Below are 5,504 nucleotides of genomic sequence, written 5' to 3' on the forward strand. Positions count from 1 at the left end.
GTGCAACAAGTCTTGTAAGCACATTGAAGGCATGCAGTATCATCCATACACTGTTATGCAACGTGTTGATGACTGTAGCAAGCTCATCTTGAATCCAGTTCGGATCCCAGTGCCCAAGACTCTGTTTCAAAGGCCATCCCTGAACTCTGCTCCTGTGATGTCTAGAAATCGTCTTCTAATTTCTAGCCTATATTTTTTTAACGAACAAATTTACCCTATTTGATCTTACACTAGCACTGTCCTTTAATTCAAATAGATTTCCCACTTTAGCTGGTATTCCCTTTCTTGCCCTCCACATGAATTTAATGCTGAGTAGTCATTTTCCCCTTCAGCCTTTTCAAAGACGAAGACTCAGCATAACCACCAGAAAGGGGTCCTCCCCCAGGCGGCACGTACCCTCCAGTTAATGCCCTTGTCCCGTCACGCACCCTCTCACTCCTTCAATGAATCACCCTCCTTCTGCACACTCACTATTGTTGTTACACAAGGGGCATTTATATTCTGCCTGTAACTTGTTCCAATAATTAAGATTCCCCGTGGTCCAGCTCGTAGCCTGAAGGCCTGATTTAAGCCCCAGGAAGCTTGTGCCTGGCCTGCCATGGTGCTCCGGAGAAGCTATTCAGATGCTCACACTACCCTAAAAATCCGAGTCCTTGTATCTGAAGCCAGGTCCTGACCATCTTCACTGAGCGCTCAATTCAGCATGCCCCCTAACGTGAAAATGCATCCCCCAAATAACTGGACCCTCGTGGTTCAGTTTTCCTTCCCTTCATCACCTACTCTGAGACACACAGATGATTATCACATGGAGGCGCTGAGCCCAAATTGTCACAAATATCTGAACTTAAGTTTATGCCACATAAGTTGAGTCTACCTCCTATAAAGCACAGCTCTGAGAGGATCTGTAGATCTGCTTTAAGCACACCTGCAGCACTGTTGTTTTTTCCTGATGCGCTCTACAGCAGGATAGCTCTACTGATCTATCTGGATGCATTGCTGACTGAATCTGATACGTGTGAAAGCAACACGAAGCCTTGAACTCGTTCTGCCTGCTCTGCTGTTACGCTAGGAGCTGGTTAATGCATGGTCATTGCTCAATGGTGTCTACACGCTTGACGGATTGGTTTCCTGTGCTTTCTTGTACCAAGAATGGCGTGCGTGCAGTTCAGCGTAACGTTTTCCGAGCTGCGGACTTGTTATATATAAAGGTGTAAGAAATGAGAAAGGACTGAAAATATGTAGGATGTGAAAGGGAGTGTGGATTAGTGGGTAGAGCACAGAGTAGGCAATTAGCAGACAGGTTCCCTGCTTCTAGTTTGGAGTTGCTGTGAGAACTGGGGCCAGTGAATCATGGGCTGGTTGATCTAATTCTCTATGACTCTCCATGACTTCATCACTCATTGGTGTTTGAAACTCTACTCTGGAGCCTGTCTAAAGGAGTGCCCTGAGGTTGGCTTAACTGTTTCTATTCTATTTAGTTTGAAATGGACCCAATTTTTTCACTTTTTCCATCCTGAGGAAGTTGGTATTTTTTAGGTACCTACCCATGAAGATTTTTGTGCAACACATTGCACCGTGAAAACACTTTAGTACAAGCAATAAACTACCCAAACTTGCTGGTGTACATACAATGAAAAAAATGAAGTTCAAAACAAGAACAAAAGCATCATGGAATATTTAAAAAAAAAAAAAAAATCAAGGATTTAGAGGGGTCACAATCATGAAAAATAAGAGAAAGAGCAAGCAAAAAGGCTGCATAGCTATTTCAGAAAAAAAGTTTCATTTTTGCTGAAAAATTTCAGTCAGTTCCACAGTACATGCCTCAGTTTCCCTAATTGCTACATGGGGTTAGCAACCCAGACCTATTTTGCAAAGGTGTTGTCAAGTTTAATTTGTGAACCTTTGAAAAACGTTCCGAGTTTTTCAGATGAAAGGCACTGCAGATGCCAAACGTGGGTGTATACTCTGAGTCAGAGGCATAGACATGGGCATATTGTGTGATCGGCTTGACGCAGTGCACTAGATAGGAGACAGTTGTCCTCTGCAGGAAATGTAGGGATAGCTGGTGCAAAAATCACAGATGATGCTTGCACAAGTGTGAACTCATGCTATAGAAATCAGGAGCCACCCTCTGGGAGATGCAAAGATAAAGCCTGCAATAAAGAGACGTCCAGTCTGTACTTTACTTTGGCTCCTAAATTGCCTGAAATACATGCATGCGCACAAGTCGTCTAAGTATGGTTGGGAACTGAAGCACAAATTGTCTAACAAACTACCCTTTAACTAACAAACTGCCCTTTAACTCCAGTAGTCTTCCTGTGATTCCCAGGCAGAAGTAGCTAGCATTAGCAGGGGTGATGAGCACCAATAAGACCACGCGCACCTCAAGTTTCAGACAGATGTGAAGAGTACATTTCCTAGAAGAGGCCAGAAATAACAAGAGAGAGGTGGGGCCCATCTAAAAACAATTTTTTGGCATGAAAAAGATGTGATGAGGTGTGATGAGGTGCAGACAGGTGATAGAGAAAAGAGCGGGCTTGGCCTTTGGCTATGGAGCGAAGCTGCAGTCCCAGGACGCGTGGCAGCAGAGGCGATGCATTTAGCTCTTGCTGGTCACATGTGGGCCTGCCACGGCTTCACAGGTATTTGCAAGCAGGACATGCCCAAGGCGCTAATGCCAGGCATGTGGAATGCCGTGAGAGCGAGCTGAGGTTGAAAGGGGACCAGTGAAAGTGGCGTTACGCAGAAGTGACTGGCAACACCAGGGAATGCTCCTTACGCGCACGAGTGACATCCTTCCTTTCTTTCTTTCTGCAGACTCGAGGGAGGTTCGGCCCAGACTACTGGCAAACAGATTCTTCGTCAAGAAATCCAGTTTGCATTTGGCTCCATTAGTCTGTATGTGTGTATATGCACATGACCTCCCTCTTTCTGTCTGACACAGAGCATTTAAGCTGAGGACTCTCCAAATTAAGCAGCAAGGACAGATGCCACCGAAGCTATTCAAAAGCCAAAGCAGAACCTGCAGCTTTATGGAACATATCGACTGTTATAAGGGCTGACAACAGCCCACCTGAGTCTGACTGGAGCAGCATTAGATGATAGACATTACAATGTCTTAGGTCTCAAGTATGGTCATACTTCACCAGTACTGCAACAAATGGAGGAGGCTAAAGCCATGGCTGGCATTGGGGTGGGTCAGGCAAAGCACAGCCATAACCTTATTGAAGGGTGCCAGTCTTGTATGTGCCTCTGTATGGACAGAAGAATCAATAATAAACCCCCTGCTGAGCCCAGTTACTCCTGAATCTGCCTGGAACAACTGGATTAAACTCATTTACGCTGGATTTGCATCAGTAAAGCCAAGATGAAAAAATTCAGTCCTTAATCTTTTGACTGCCTTACCTACTCCAAAATCTTAACAAAGTTTCAGGAAAACAAGAGAAACCAAGGCCACCTTCTTCCAAGTTAGACCTCTTCATATAGATGTTTTTTGTTCCTTAAGTATTAATGCTAGCTTGGAAAAGCTCTGCTGAGTCTTTTCTGTACACGTGAGAACAGGCGCCTCCACCCTCCAGTATTTTTAATTACTTGGAGATCTATAGGACTGTTGATGTTATAAAGATCAGCTCAGCTCAGGAAGCCAGGGGGAAAGAAATACGTATATGTCAGCCAATCTCTTTCTTTTATGAAATTTGTTTTTAAAAAATAGCATTACCCTTTCGTATGCCAGAGAATGACTTCTGACTCACGAAAGACTACGGTCCTATTAATAAAAAAACTGTCCATTAGAAATTACTGCAAAAGGCGCGGCCTTTCCCAACAACTATAATCCAAAAAAATACCGTATACTGAATCATTTCTCATATATAGAGAGCCATAATGGCATACAGGCAGTAAGAGGGGCTGGATCTATGAGCCACGGGTCCCAACTGCATTTCAGTTGAAGAGAAAAAAAATTTCTCTTTCCTTTTCTCTCATTTTGCACAGACAAAGCCCTTAGAAACCGTATCTGTAAGACAGGCGCTTCCTGGCAATCTCATTCTCATATCAGATCCAAAATGTATGCTGTTCCTGTTTTGGGCTGCACCTCTATTTCCTCCACACCTAAAAAAACCTGCAAAATGCAGACCTGGATTTTTCCTGTGCCACTTAGGACACCTTCAACGGGGGTTTTGTTACGGATTTCTAATGAGAAATCATTACAGGCTAAAAAATCACATTCTCCAGCAACACCACCATTGCATTCTGCGAAAATTAAATTAAGCACAAATATTAGGCATGATTAATTTACATCCTGGGCATTAATCTCGGAGCAATCTCACTGAAATTCAGAGCATAATCTATGCTAAATTGATACGATATGAGTGGAAGATCAACTTCCTTCTTTTGAAGTTGATGGAATTCACCAGTGCTTATAAAGAGCCTTTTTCTTCTGAAATCTTCTGTGATTCCAACAAGTTGAACGTTTACTGGGAATACAGCTAGGGGAGGCAGATCTATTTTTAAAACTCTTTCTCAGTTCTTTTTTCTTGCAAGAAATATTTTGGCCATCTATCTAGCTGTTAAATATTTCCTCTTCCAGGTATGTGTCTCAGTTCAGTGGACATTTATGGGAAGAACTACATAAGATACACCTGAACCCTTATCTCAGTGAGAACATGCAAAGAAATAGGCAATGGGGGTTTTATTCTACTAGTCACATTAGTGGAGATTGCATGGCCTGTGGGAAAAACAGGACTGGCCAATTTTTACTTCAGGTCAGCTGTGTTCTTTGGATACATGGCTGGGCTATTTCCACGTCTAGATGGATGGACCTTGCAGAAACCCATCATCAAAATAAAGATAGCAGGGTCTTTTAAACCCAACATTATCCGTACATTTCCCCTCCCTATCCTACTGAATACAGTAAGCCCTCAGGGGAACCCAGTTTAAGAATGCTTTATTCTAGGCGTTCATTTTAATTACAACCATAATTATTTTTGTGCATGTGTATGACCCAGTTAACAAACCCATCTTCGGCATCTCATGGTCTCTCCGACCCTGCCCATCTCTGCAAGGAGGTAACCTCAGCTCCTGGCAACAATGAGCAAAATTATTTTTGAAACAAGCGGTCGAACTGGTTGCTACATCTTAATGAAAATTATTTTTTTTTTTTTAAAAAACAGTTCTATGTATATAAACAGCCCTTCCTCCCAAACCTGGTTAGACAAGAATGTTCCTGGGTGTGGACTGCCTTGTATAATTAACTGTACAGCTGTAGCTTCTGATCCCTGGTAACGTCTGTTTCTTTCTTTCTCCCTGCGTCTACCTAGCATAACCCAGGCGTTCTCCTCCTCCTTGCAGGAGCTCCAGGTGCGTCACTTGGGCAGAAACTTTCCTGCATTCCACCGTCATTCCTTGCTGAGACAACGACCGAGCAGACATACCCGCTTTGTAGGGGGCTGAGAGACAGGAACTGGAGGAAAGACTAAGCAGTGAAGCCAATTTGCCCTGTTTAGACG

Source organism: Platalea leucorodia (assembly GCF_965183815.1).
Source record: "Platalea leucorodia genome assembly, chromosome: 20".
NCBI classification, from domain to species: Eukaryota; Metazoa; Chordata; class Aves; order Pelecaniformes; family Threskiornithidae; genus Platalea; species Platalea leucorodia.